The sequence below is a fragment of the Palaemon carinicauda genome, chromosome 3, assembly GCF_036898095.1.
Source record: "Palaemon carinicauda isolate YSFRI2023 chromosome 3, ASM3689809v2, whole genome shotgun sequence".
NCBI lineage: Eukaryota > Metazoa > Arthropoda > Malacostraca > Decapoda > Palaemonidae > Palaemon > Palaemon carinicauda.
Genome location: NC_090727.1, coordinates 173750532 through 173765642, shown reverse-complemented (window position 1 = coordinate 173765642; position 15111 = coordinate 173750532).

Below are 15111 nucleotides of genomic sequence, written 5' to 3'. Positions count from 1 at the left end.
GCCAGTTTAGAGTTCGAGGCCCAGTATTATACAATAAAGTACCTGGCACAATTAAACAAAAATCCTCTCTCGCTGCTTTTAATGTAAACTTAAAAAAACTAATTTTAAATGATCCCGATTAATGTAAGAATGTTATGCTTAATTTGCCTTAATTAAAAGTGCTTTTGAAGGCACTACTGTACTTCTATAGAGATGTTGGAATTAGTTTTAGATAATATTTATGGATAAGATGGCTTTTATTTACAAATTAAGATTTCCTTATAATCTAGTATGCATATTTGATTACTATGTGTTATTTTAATATGATTTGTACATGACTTGTTTTTTAACACAACTTATGTGGTCTAAGACAATGTATTTCATTATTCGGCAAGAGTAATTTTTACTCACTATATTCTAAGTAAATACCTTTCTGATTTCATGATATTCTTTTATTACTGATGAATTATTTCAATTACAAAGTTTTAGCCGATTTGTTGATTCTTATAACAATTTTTGTATGTCTAAAATAACAAATATTTGAACTATTTGTTAAGTTGACTTTACTAATTGTAGCCTTATATTTTTATGAATACCCAATGTAAATATTGGGAAATAAAGAATTATTATTATTATTATTATTATTACTCTCTCTCGATAAAGATTTTCTGTACAAGATCTTCATCTCTCTCTCTCTCTCTCTCTCTCTCTCTCTCTCTCTCTCTCTTCTCTCTCTCTCTTGATGAAGATTTTCTTGTACAAGATCTTCATCACTCTCTCTCTCTCTCTCTCTCTCTCACGATAAAGATTTTCTTGTACAAGATCTTCATCTCTCTCTCTCTCTCTCTCTATCGCTCGAGCCTCCTCTCTCTCTCTCTCTCTCACTCTTGATGAAGATTTTCTTGTACAAGATCTTCATCTCTCTCTCTCTCTCTCTTTCTCTCTCTCTCTTGATGAAGATTTTCTTGTACAAGATCTTCATCTCTCTCGTCTCTCTCTTCTCTCACGATGAAGATTTTCTTGTACAAGATCATCATTCTCTCTCATATCTCATCTCTCTCTCTCTCTTCTCTCTCTCTCTTGATGAAGATTTTCTTGTACACAGATCTTCATCTCTCTCTCTCTCTTCTGCCTCTCACTCTCTCTCTCTCTTGATGAAGATTTTCTTGTACAAGATCTTCATCTCTCGTCTCGTCTCTCTCCGATGAAGATTTTCTTGTACAAGATCATCATTCTCTCTCTCTCTCTCTCTCTCCTCTCTCCTCTCTCTCTCTCTCTCGATGAAGATTTTCTTGTACAAGATCATCATTTCTCTCTCTTCTCTCCTCATCTCTCTCTCTTGATGAATATTTTCTTGGTACAAGATCTTCATCATTCTCATCTCTCTCTCTCTCTCATCTCTCTCTCTCTCTCTCTCGATAAAGATTTTCTTGTAGCAAGATCTCTCTCTCTCTCTCTCTCTCTCTCTCTCTCTAGAAGATTTTCTTGTACAAGATCTTCATCATTCTCTCTCTCTCTCTCTTCTCTCTCGTCTCTCCTCTCTCTCTCTCTCTCTTGATGAAGATTTTCTTGTACAAGATCTTCATCATTCTCTCTCTTTCTCTCTCTCTCTCGATGAAGAAGAAGAAGAAGAAGAAGAAGAAGAAGATTTCTTGTACAAGATCTTCATCTCTCTCTCTCTTTCTCTCTCTCTCTCTCTCTCTCTCTCTCTCTCCTCGATGAAGATTTTCTTGTACAAGATCTTCATCATTCTCTCTCTCCTCTCTCTCTCTCTCTCTCTCTCTCTCTCTCTCTCTCTCCTCTCTCTCTCTCTCTTGATGAAGATTTTCTTGTACAAGATCTCTCTCTCTCTACCTCTCTCTCTCTCTCTGAAGATATTCTTGTACAAGACCTTCATCATTCTCCCTCTCACTCTATGAGGAATTCTCATAGAGAGAGAGGATGGTGAGGATTCTGTACAGGAAGAATCTTCACCAAAAGAGAGAGAAAGAGGATGGTGAGGATTCTGTACAGGAAGAATCTTCACCAAAAGAGAGAGAAAGAGATGGTGAGGATTCTGTATAGGGAGAATCTTCAACGAAAGAAAGAAAAAGAGGATGGTGAGGATTTTGTACAGGAAGAATCTTCACCGAAAGAAAGAGAAAGAGATGGTGAGGATTTTGTACAGGAAGAATCTTCCCCGAAAGAAAGAGAAAGAGGATGGTGAGGATTCTGTACAGGTAGAATCTTCCCCCGAAAGAAATAGAAAGAGGATAGTGAGGATTCTGTATAGGAAGAATCTTCACCGAAAGAAAGAGAAAGAGGATGGTGAGGATTCTGTACAGGTAGAATCTTCCCCGAAAGAGAAAGAGGATGGTGAGGATTCTGTACAGGTAGAATCTTCACCGAAAGAAAGAGAAAGAGATGGTGAAGATTTTGTACAGGAAGAATCTTCACCGAAAGAAAGAGAAAGAGGATGGTGAGGATTCTGTACAGGTAGAATCTTCCCCGAAAGAAAGAGAAAGAGATGGTGAGGATTCTGTACAGGAAGAATCTTCACCGAAAGAAAGAGAAAGAGGATGGTGGGATTCTGTACAGGTAGAATCTTCCCCAAAAGAGAAAGAGGATGGTGAGGATTCTGTACAGGTAGAATCTTCCCCGAAAGAAATAGAAAGAGGATAGTGAGGATTCTGTACAGGAAGAATCTTCACCGAAAGAAAGAAAAAGAGGATGGTGAGGATTCTGTACAGGAAGAATCTTCCCCGAAAGAAAGAGAAAGAGATGGTGAGGATTTTGTACAGGTAGAATCTTCCCCGAAAGAAATAGAAAGAGGATAGTGAGGATTCTGTACAGGTAGAATCTTCACCGAAAGAAAGAAAAAGAGGATGGTGAGGATTCTGTACAGGAAGAATCTTCCCCGAAAGAAAGAGAAAGAGGATAGTGAGGATTCTGTACAGGTAGAATCTTCACCGAAAGAAAGAGAAAGAGATGGTGAGGATTTTGTACAGGTAGAATCTTCCCCGAAAGAAATAGAAAGAGGATAGTGAGGATTCTGTACAGGAGAATCTTCACCGAAAGAAAGAGAAAGAGATGGTGAGGATTTTGTACAGGTAGAATCTTCCCCGAAAGAAATAGAAAGAGGATAGTGAGGATTCTGTACAGGAAGAATCTTCACCGAAAGAAAGAGAAAGAGATGGTGAAGATTTTGTACAGGAAGAATCTTCACCGAAAGAAAGAGAAAGAGGATAGTGAGGATTCTGTACAGGAGAATCTTCACCGAAAGAAAGAGAAAGAGATGGTGAGGATTCTGTACAGGAAGAATCTTCACCGAAAGAAAGAGAAAGAGGATGGTGGGATTCTGTACAGGTAGAATCTTCCCCAAAAGAGAAAGAGGATGGTGAGGATTCTGTACAGGTAGAATCTTCCCCGAAAGAAATAGAAAGAGGATAGTGAGGATTCTGTACAGGAAGAATCTTCACCGAAAGAAAGAGAAAGAGATGGTGAGGATTTTGTACAGGTAGAATCTTCCCCGAAAGAAATAGAAAGAGGATAGTGAGGATTCTGTACAGGTAGAATCTTCACCGAAAGAAAGAAAAAGAGGATGGTGAGGATTCTGTACAGGAAGAATCTTCCCCGAAAGAAAGACAAAGAGATGGTGAGGATTTTGTACAGGTAGAATCTTCCCCGAAAGAAATAGAAAGAGGATAGTGAGGATTCTGTACAGGTAGAATCTTCACCGAAAGAAAGAAAAAGAGGATGGTGAGGATTCTGTACAGGAAGAATCTTCCCGAAAGAAAGAGAAAGAGGATAGTGAGGATTCTGTACAGGTAGAATCTTCACCGAAAGAAAGAGAAAGAGATGGTGAGGATTTTGTACAGGTAGAATCTTCCCCGAAAGAAATAGAAAGAGGATAGTGAGGATTCTGTACAGGAGAATCTTCACCGAAAGAAAGAGAAAGAGGATGGTGGGATTCTGTACAGGTAGAATCTTCCCCGAAAGAGAAAGAGGATGGTGAGGATTCTGTACAGGAAGAATCTTCACCGAAAGAAAGAGAAAGAGGATGGTGAGGATTCTGTACAGGAAGAATCTTCACCGAAAGAAAGAGAAAGAGGATGGTGAGGATTCTGTACAGGAAGAATCTTCACCGAAAGAAAGAAAAAGAGGATGGTGAGGATTCTGTACAGGAAGAATCTTCACCGAAAGAAAGAGAAAGAGGATGGTGAGGATTCTGTACAGGTAGAATCTTCCCCGAAAGAAATAGAAAGAGGATAGTGAGGATTCTGTACAGGAAGAATCTTCACCGAAAGAAAGAGAAAGAGGATGGTGAGGATTCTGTACAGGTAGAATCTTCCCCGAAAGAGAAAGAGGATGGTGAGGATTCTGTACAGGTAGAATCTTCACCGAAAGAAAGAGAAAGAGATGGTGAGGATTTTGTACAGGAAGAATCTTCACCGAAAGAAAGAGAAAGAGGATGGTGAGGATTCTGTACAGGTAGAATCTTCCCCGAAAGAAAGAGAAAGAGGATAGTGAGGATTCTGTACAGGAGAATCTTCACCGAAAGAAAGAGAAAGAGATGGTGAGGATTCTGTACAGGAAGAATCTTCACCGAAAGAAAGAGAAAGAGGATGGTGGGATTCTGTACAGGTAGAATCTTCACCGAAAGAAAGAGAAAGAGGATGGTGAGGATTCTGTACAGGAAGAATCTTCACCAAAAAAAAGAGGATGGTGAGGATTCTGTACAGGGAGAATCTTCACCGAAAGAAAGAGAAAGAGGATGGTGAGGATTCTGTACAGGAAGAATCTTCACCAAAAGAGAGAGAAAAAGATGGTGAGGATTCTGTACCGGAAGACTCTTCATCAAAAGAGAGAGAAAGAGATGGTGAGGATTCTGTACAGGAAGAATCTTCACCGAAAGAAAGAGAAAGAGGATGGTGAGGATTCTGTACAGGAAGAATCTTCACCAAAAGTGAGAGAAAGAGGATGGTGAGGATTCTGTACAGGAAGAATCTTCACCAAAAGTGAGAGAAAGAGGATGGTGAGGATTCTGTACAGGAAGAATCTTCACCAAAAGAGAGAAAAAGAAATGGTGAGGATTCTGTACAGGAAGAATCTTCACCGAAAGAAAGAGAAAGAGGATGGTGAGGATTCTGTCCAGGTAGAATCTTCACCGAAAGAGTGAGAAAGAGGATGGTGAGGATTCTGTACAGGAAGAATCTTCACCGACAGAGAGAGAAAAGATGGTGAGGATTCTGTATAGGAAGAATCTTCACCGAAAGAAAGAGAAAGAGGATGGTGAGGATTCTGTACAGGTAGAATCTTCCCCGAAAGAAAGAGAAAGAGGATGGTGAGGATTCTCTACAGGTAGAATCTTCACCGAAAGAAAGAGAAAGAGATGGTCAGGATTCCGTACAGTTAGAATCCTCACCGAAAGTAAGAGAAAGAGATGGTGAGGATTTTGTACAGGAAGAATCTTCACCGAAAGAAAGAGAAAGAGGATGGTGAGGATTCTGTACAGGAAGAATCTTCACGGAAAGAGAGAAAGAGGATGGTGAGGATTCTGTACAGGAAGAATCTTCACGGAAAGAGAGAGAAAGAGGATGGTGAGGATTCTGTACAAGAAGAATCTTCACCAAAAGAGACAGAAAGAGGATGGTGAGGATTCTGTACAGGAAGAATCTTCACCGAAAGAGACAGAAAGAGGATGGTAAGGATTCTGTACAGGAAGAATCTTCACCGAAAAAGAGAGAAAGAGGATGGTGAGGATTCTGTACAGGAAGAATTTTCACCAAAAGAGAGAGAAAAGATGGTGAGGATTCTGTCCAGGTAGAATCTTCACCGAAAGAGTGAGAAAGAGGATGGTGAGGATTCTGTACAGGAAGAATCTTCACCGACAGAGAGAGAAAAGATGGTGAGGATTCTGTCCAGGTAGAATCTTCACCGAAAGAGTGAGAAAGAGGATGGTGAGGATTCTGTACAGGAAGAATCTTCACCGACAGAGAGAGAAAAGGTGGTGAGGATTCTGTATAGGAAGAATCTTCACCGAAAGAAAGAGAAAGAGGATGGTGAGGATTCTGTACAGGAAGAATCTTCACCGAAAGAGTGAGAAAGAGGATGGTGAGGATTCTGTACAGGAAGAATCTTCACCGACAGAGAGAGAAAAGATGGTGAGGATTCTGTCCAGGTAGAATCTTCACCGAAAGAGTGAGAAAGAGGATGGTGAGGATTCTGTACAGGAAGAATCTTCACCGACAGAGAGAGAAAAGATGGTGAGGATTCTGTATAGGAAGAATCTTCACCGAAAGAAAGAGAAAGAGGATGGTGAGGATTCTGTACAGGAAGAATCTTCACCAAAAGAAAGAAAAAGAGGATGGTGAGGATTCTGTACAGGAAGAATCTTCACCGAAAAAGAGAGAAAGAGGATGGTGAGGATTCTGTACAGGAAGAATTTTCACCAAAAGAGAGAGAAAAGATGGTGAGGATTCTGTCCAGGTAGAATCTTCACCGAAAGAGTGAGAAAGAGGATGGTGAGGATTCTGTACAGGAAGAATCTTCACCGACAGAGAGAGAAAAGATGGTGAGGATTCTGTATAGGAAGAATCTTCACCGAAAGAAAGAGAAAGAGGATGGTGAGGATTCTGTACAGGAAGAATCTTCACCGAAAGAGTGAGAAAGAGGATGGTGAGGATTCTGTACAGGAAGAATCTTCACCGACAGAGAGAGAAAAGATGGTGAGGATTCTGTCCAGGTAGAATCTTCACCGAAAGAGTGAGAAAGAGGATGCTGAGGATTCTGTACAGGAAGAATCTTCACCGACAGAGAGAGAAAAGATGGTGAGGATTCTGTATAGGAAGAATCTTCACCGAAAGAAAGAGAAAGAGGATGGTGAGGATTCTGTACAGGAAGAATCTTCACCGAAAGAGTGAGAAAGAGGATGGTGAGGATTCTGTACAGGAAGAATCTTCACCGACAGAGAGAGAAAAGATGGTGAGGATTCTGTCCAGGTAGAATCTTCACCGAAAGAGTGAGAAAGAGGATGGTGAGGATTCTGTACAGGAAGAATCTTCACCGACAGAGAGAGAAAAGATGGTGAGGATTCTGTATAGGAAGAATCTTCACCGAAAGAAAGAGAAAGAGGATGGTGAGGATTCTGTACAGGAAGAATCTTCACCGAAAGAGTGAGAAAGAGGATGGTGAGGATTCTGTACAGGAAAAATCTTCACCGACAGAGAGAGAAAAGATGGTGAGAATTCTGTATAGGAAGAATCTTCACCGAAAGAAAGAGAAAGAGGATGGTGAGGATTCTGTCCAGGTAGAATCTTCACCGAAAGAGTGAGAAAGAGGATGGTGAGGATTCTGTACAGGAAGAATCTTCACCGACAGAGAGAGAAAAGATGGTGAGGATTCTGTATAGGAAGAATCTTCACCGAAAGAAAGAGAAAGAGGATGGTGAGGATTCTGTACAGGAAGAATCTTCACCGAAAGAGTGAGAAAGAGGATGGTGAGGATTCTGTACAGGAAGAATCTTCACCGAAAGAGTGAGAAAGAGGATGGTGAGGATTCTGTACAGGAAGAATCTTCACCGACAGAGAGAGAGAAGATGGTGAGGATTCTGTATAGGAAGAATCTTCACCGAAAGAAAGAGAAAGAGGATGGTGAGGATTCCCTACAGGAAGAATCTTCACCGAAAGAAAGAGAAACAGGATAGTGAGGATTCTGTACAGGAAGAATTTTCACCAAAAGAGAGAGAAAAGATGGTGAGGATTCTGTACAGGTAGAATCTTCACCGAAAGAGTGAGAAAGAGGATGGTGAGGATTCTGTACAGGAAGAATCTTCACCGACAGAGAGAGAAAAGATGGTGAGGATTCTGTATAGGAAGAATCTTCACCGAAAGAAAGAGAAAGAGGATAGTGAGGATTCTGTACAGGAAGAATCTTCACCGAAAGAGTGAGAAAGAGGATGGTGAGGATTCTGTACAGGAAGAATCTTCACCGACAGAGAGAGAAAAGATGGTGAGGATTCTGTATAGGAAGAATCTTCACCGAAAGAAAGAGAAAGAGGATGGTGAGGATTCTGTACAGGAAGAATCTTCACCGAAAGAGTGAGAAAGAGGATGGTGAGGATTCTGTACAGGAAGAATCTTCACCGACAGAGAGAGAAAAGATGGTGAGGATTCTGTCCAGGTAGAATCTTCACCGAAAGAGTGAGAAAGAGGATGGTGAGGATTCTGTACAGGAAGAATCTTCACCGACAGAGAGAGAAAAGATGGTGAGGATTCTGTATAGGAAGAATCTTCACCGAAAGAAAGAGAAAGAGGATGGTGAGGATTCTGTACAGGAAGAATCTTCACCGAAAGAGAGAGTAAGAGGATGGTGAGGATTCCGTACAGGTAGAATCTTCACCGAAAGAGTGAGAAAGAGGATGGTGAGGATTCTGTACAGGAAGAATCTTCACCGACAGAGAGAGAAAAGATGGTGAGGATTCTGTATAGGAAGAATCTTCACCGAAAGAAAGAGAAAGAGGATGGTGAGGATTCTGTACAGGAAGAATCTTCACCGAGAGAGAGAGTAAGAGGATGGTGAGGATTCCGTACAGGTAGAATCTTCACCGAAAGAAAGAGAAAGAGGATAGTGAGGATTCTGTACAGGAAGAATTTTCACCAAAAGAGAGAGAAAAGATGGTGAGGATTCTGTCCAGGTAGAATCTTCACCGAAAGAGTGAGAAAGAGGATGGTGAGGATTCTGTACAGGAAGAATCTTCACCGACAGAGAGAGAAAAGATGGTGAGGATTCTGTACAGGAAGAATCTTCACCGAAAAAGAGAGAAAGAGGATGGTGAGGATTCTGTACAGGAAGAATTTTCACCAAAAGAGAGAGAAAAGATGGTGAGGATTCTGTCCAGGAAGAATCTTCACCGAAAAAGAGAGAAAGAGGATGGTTAGGATTCTGTACAGGAAGAATCTTCACCGAAAAAGAGAGAAAGAGGATGGTTAGGATTCTGTACAGGAAGAATCTTCACTGAAAGAGAGAGAAAAGATGGTGAGGATTCTGTATAGGAAGAATCTTCACCGAAAGAAAGAGAAAGAGGATGGTGAGGATTCTGTACAGGAAGAATCTTCACCGAAAAAGAGAGAAAGAGGATGGTGAGGATTCTGTACAGGAAGAATTTTCACCAAAAGAGAGAGAAAAGATGGTGAGGATTCTGTATAGGAAGAATCTTCACCGAAAGAAAGAGAAAGAGGATGGTGAGGATTCTGTCCAGGTAGAATCTTCACCGAAAGAGTGAGAAAGAGGATGGTGAGGATTCTGTACAGGAAGAATCTTCACCGACAGATAGAGAAAAGATGGTGAGGATTCTGTATAGGAAGAATCTTCACCGACAGAGAGAGAAAAGATGGTGAGGATTCTGTATAGGAAGAATCTTCACCGAAAGAAAGAGAAAGAGGATGGTGAGGATTCTGTACAGGAAGAATCTTCACCAAAAAAGAGAGAAAGAGGATGGTGAGGATTCTGTACAGGAAGAATCTTCACCGAAAAAGAGAGAAAGAGGATGGTGAGGATTCTGTACAGGAAGAATCTTCACCGAAAAAGAGAGAAAGAGGATGGTGAGGATTCTGTACAGGAAGAATTTTCACCAAAAGAGAGAGAAAAGATGGTGAGGATTCTGTCCAGGAAGAATCTTCACCGAAAAAGAGAGAAAGAGGATGGTGAGGATTCTGTACAGGAAGAATCTTCACCGAAAAAGAGAGAAAGAGGATGGTGAGGATTCTGTACAGGAAGAATCTTCACCGAAAAAGAGAGAAAGAGGATGGTGAGGATTCTGTACAGGAAGAATTTTCACCAAAAGAGAGAGAAAGAGATGGTGAGGATTCTGTACAGGAAGAATTTTCACCAAAAGAGAGAGAAAAGATGGTGAGGATTCTGTCCAGGAAGAATCTTCACCGAAAAAGAGAGAAAGAGGATGGTGAGGATTCTGTACAGGAAGAATCTTCACCGAAAAAGAGAGAAAGAGGATGGTGAGGATTCTGTACAGGAAGAATCTTCACCGAAAAAGAGAGAAAGAGGATGGTGAGGATTCTGTACAGGAAGAATTTTCACCAAAAGAGAGAGAAAAGATGGTGAGGATTCTGTCCAGGTAGAATCTTCACCGAAAAAGAGAGAAAGAGGATGGTTAGGATTCTGTACAGGAAGAATCTTCACTGAAAGAGAGAGAAAAGATGGTGAGGATTCTGTATAGGAAGAATCTTCACCGAAAGAAAGAGAAAGAGGATGGTGAGGATTCTGTACAGGAAGAATCTTCACCGAAAAAGAGAGAAAGAGGATGGTGAGGATTCTGTACAGGAAGAATTTTCACCAAAAGAGAGAGAAAAGATGGTGAGGATTCTGTCCAGGTAGAATCTTCACCGAAAAAGAGAGAAAGAGGATGGTTAGGATTCTGTACAGGAAGAATCTTCACTGAAAGAGAGAGAAAAGATGGTGAGGATTCTGTATAGGAAGAATCTTCACCGAAAGAAAGAGAAAGAGGATGGTGAGGATTCTGTACAGGAAGAATCTTCACCGAAAAAGAGAGAAAGCGGATGGTGAGATTCTGAACAGGAAGAATTTTCACCAAAAGAGAGAGAAAAGATGGTGAGGATTCTGTATAGGAAGAATCTTCACCGAAAGAAAGAGAAAGAGGATGGCGAGGATTCTGTACAGGAAGAATCTTCACCGAAAAAGAGAGAAAGAGGATGGTGAGGATTCTGTACAGGAAGAATTTTCACCAAAAGAGAGAGAAAAGATGGTGAGGATTCTGTATAGGAAGAATCTTCACCGAAAGAAAGAGAAAGAGGATGGTGAGGATTCTGTCCAGGTAGAATCTTCACCGAAAGAGTGAGAAAGAGGGTGGTGAGGATTCTGTACAGGAAGAATCTTCACCGACAGAGAGAGAAAAGATGGTGAGGATTCTGTATAGGAAGAATCTTCACCGAAAGAAAGAGAAAGAGGATGGTGAGGATTCTGTCCAGGTAGAATCTTCACCGAAAGAGTGAGAAAGAGGATGGTGAGGATTCTGTACAGGAAGAATCTTCACCGACAGAGAGAGAAAAGATGGTGAGGATTCTGTATAGGAAGAATCTTCACCGAAAGAAAGAGAAAGAGGATGGTGAGGATTCTGTACAGGAAGAATCTTCACCGAAAAAGAGAGAAAGAGGATGGTGAGGATTCTGTACAGGAAGAATTTTCACCAAAAGAGAGAGAAAAGATGGTGAGGATTCTGTACAGGAAGAATCTTCACCGAAAAAGAGAGAAAGAGGATGGTTAGGATTCTGTACAGGAAGAATCTTCACCGAAAGAGAGAGAAAAGATGGTGAGGATTCTGTATAGGAAGAATCTTCACCGAAAAAGAGAGAAAGAGGATGGTGAGGATTCTGTATAGGTAGAATCTTCACCAAAAGAGTGAGAAAGAGGATGGCGAGGATTCTGTACAGTAAGAATCTTTATAATTGTTTACAACAGTACACTCTCCATTTACTCCAAAGTAATGCAATCCTGCAGTTCTCATCTTCTTGCATAGTAATTAGGTGGTTATTTAAATTCTGGGAAAGCAATAATTAGCAAGATATGTTGAGGAAGGGGGAAGGGGTTAGAAAAAGAAAATAGCTCGGTTTCCTCACCAAACGACTTGGAGCTGACATGTCACAGAGACAACCAAACAGAATTTGTGATGCCAGCGTACATTTGACATACTGTGTATTCAAAATATACTTAATTAAAAATGGATTAATTTACTCAAAATTGTCACTATTTGTAAATTGCATATTTTATGGACACTTTTGAGTAAATTAATCATTTCTAATTAAGTATATTTTTAATATACAGTATGTCAAATGTGCGCTGGCATCATGAAATTCTATGTATGTACGCTGGCATCACGAATTCTGTTTGGTTGACTCTGTGACATGTCAGCTCCAAGTCGTTTGGTGAGGAAACCGAGCTATTTTCTTTTTCTAACCCCTTCCCCCTTCCTCAACATATCTTGCTAATTATTGCTTTCCCAGAATTCAAATAACCACCTAATTACTGTGCAAGAAGATGAGAACTGTAGGATTGCATTACTTTGGAGTAAATGGAGAGCGTGGTGTTGTAAACAATTACCAGAATCTTCACCGAAAGAGAAAGAGGATGGTGAGGATTCTGTACAGGAGTAATTTTCACTGAGAGAAAGAGGTTGGTGAGGATTCTGTACAGGAGTAATCTTCACCGAGAGAAAGAGGATGGTGAGGATTCTGTACAGGAGTAATCTTCACAGTGAGAGAGAAAGAGATGGTGAGGATTCTGTACAGGAGTAATCTTTACCGAGAGAAAGAGGATGGTGAGGATTCTGTACAGGAGAAATCTTCAACGTGAGAGAGAAAGAGATGGTAAGGATTCTGTACAGGAGTAACCTTCACAGTGAGAGAGAAAGAGATGGTGAGGATTCTGTACAGGAGTAATCTTCACCGAGAGAAAGAGGATGGTGAGGATTCTGTACAGGAGAAATCTTCAACGTGAGAGAGAAAGAGATGGTAAGGATTCTGTACAGGAGTAATCTTCACAGTGAGAGAAAGAAATGGTGAGGATTCTGTACAGGAGTAATCTTCACCGAGAGAAAGAGGATGGTGAGGATTCTGTACATAGAGAGAGAGAGAGAGAGAGAGAGAGAGAGAGAGAGAGAGAGAGAGAGAGAGAGAGAGTGCTTACTGAGTAGGAGCCTTCTAACTGGGCATGAGTGTATCGTTTTAAGGGTTACAGAAACACGTGTGTTAATTGTGGAAAAGAGCCATTCTCTCAATACGTCAGTAATGGACCATATAAACATCTATAACGCTTGATTTTTCCTTGGAAACAACGTTAACGTTGTTCATTTGTTTAAATTCTTAGCATAAGTTCAGAATTTTAGAGAACGTTGAGTTTGCATAAAACATTTTCTTCACTAACACTCGTCTCGAGAACTTAGTGTCTCTTCAAAACTGGCTCTTCTCATATTGGAGTCTGAAGACAAACCAAGCATTGTATCATAAGACATTATTGTATCTTCATTAAGATGTTTATATTTAGGACAGATACTGTTAATGAAATATTATACACGAAACGTGTTGTTGTTTTCCAGGCTCCAGCAGACGATCGCCCTCTGCGAAGGCAACGTTGGTGATGTGCAATAATTAGGAATCACTGCGATTTGAACAAGACTGCTTCTTTATCCTGCTTTTACTAAATCATATTTACCGGTGAAGTTCATAATATTAGTAATGTTCTTTGAATTCAACTTTATCATTTGAACATATCTCATTCTTTGTGATGAATCAAATAGAAAAAATTCAGACAACAAACTGTCATCGAGAAATACCTACAGCCAATCCAGTTCGTTGTAACAAAACAAAATAGCCCCATATAAATGGAAACGCCCACTTACAGTATTACCATAATACTCCTAGTGCGTGTATCTTATATAGTCATATGCTGTGTCTCGAAATTCCTGGAGGGAACTGTACAATGAAGTTTTATATATATATATATATATATATATATATATATATATATATATATATATATATAATATATATATATATAAAGAGAGAGAGAGAGAGAGAGAGAGAGAGAGAGAGAGAGAGAGAGAGAGAGAGAGAGAGAGATTTTTTCTTCTAAAAAAAAGAAATGGCTTCAGAGAAGCAAAACATGTCGTCATGCTCTCCCAACCACGGTTGAAATACCCCTTGACCGTGCTTCCAACTAGTTTGAGGGTACACTCTGGAACACTATTCTTATTTCCCTTCCTCTTGATTTCTTTAAATTTAAATAGTTTTTTAGATGAAAGATCTATTTTAATGTTGTTACGGTTCTTTAAAAAAATGTAATTGTTCGTTAAATTTCTTGCAGTTTATTTACTTACTTGCTTCCTTTCCTCATTGGACTATTATCCCCTACTGGAGCCATTGGGCTTATAGCATACTGCTTTTCCAACCAGGGTTGTAGCTTAGCTAATAATAATAATAATAATAATAATAATAATAAATCCAGAACGGTTAACTAACTAATGTTTACGACAGCTCGCAGTAGTTCAAATGACCGTTATAATGAAATTAAACCGACCCAGCCAGCCGTTGCCAAGCACTGTAACCAGATAAAGATAAATTACTTAGGAATTCCATCCACGGCGAAGGAAAGGGAAAGTCGTGAGCCATGGCGTAGTCGTTAATCACTGGCCCATGACTTAACCAGGTGATTAGTTTATCGGCTTGTCTGGCTAATTGCTGGTTCGGATCAAACCAAAACAATAGGTTGCTGAACGTGCAATTCGCACAGTCTGAGAAGCACTACTTTAGAAATTGTTCAATCGAAAGAAATTATTGAGACTATTTGCTGAGAAATGGTCTAAAATGGCGCGATTAGATTTTGAAATTCTCCTAAAATGTTTCTCGTAATTCAATTTCCATTTGTTATTTTCTAAACAACATTTTCTTGACGATATTTGACAAGTGTTTGTACGTATATACATACACGCTAGGTGCTTAAACAAAATCCCCATTTTCAAGTTTTCTTTTCCTAAATGCCGTTTGTGGATTGGTCTAAAATTGTTATTTCCTTCTATTTTATACCTTTATCGTTTAAAATTACTATATTGCATTAATGGTTTTAGGCTTATTCCAGACAACGCATTTTGCATTATATTGCCTTACAAATACTGTTCATTACACTTCTAGTGTTTCCTTTTCTCCCAAGGCTATTTTTCCCCATTGGAGCCATTGTGCTTATAGTATTCTGCTTTTCCAACTAGGGTTGTAGAATACTTCGTAATAATAATAATAATAATAATAATAATAATAATAATGTTACCTACTCATCTCATTCTACCAATGCGAACCTTCCTGTTGACCTTCGCAACGCAAATCCATTTCCTTTAGGAGGTCCCATAGCCTTGAAAATAATATAGAGTTAATTTAGTTTATGACCCTCATTTTTATATTGCTATTATTACTGCATCGGTTACGTCGTCATTGATTATATATAATCTACCGTATCACAGACGAATGATCTTAGTCATCGAAACAACTAAAACTAAATTATCAATATACAATTTAATGTTTTTTCTTCGTTATGATACTCCAATATAAAAACTTCATAAAGCAAACGCACGAA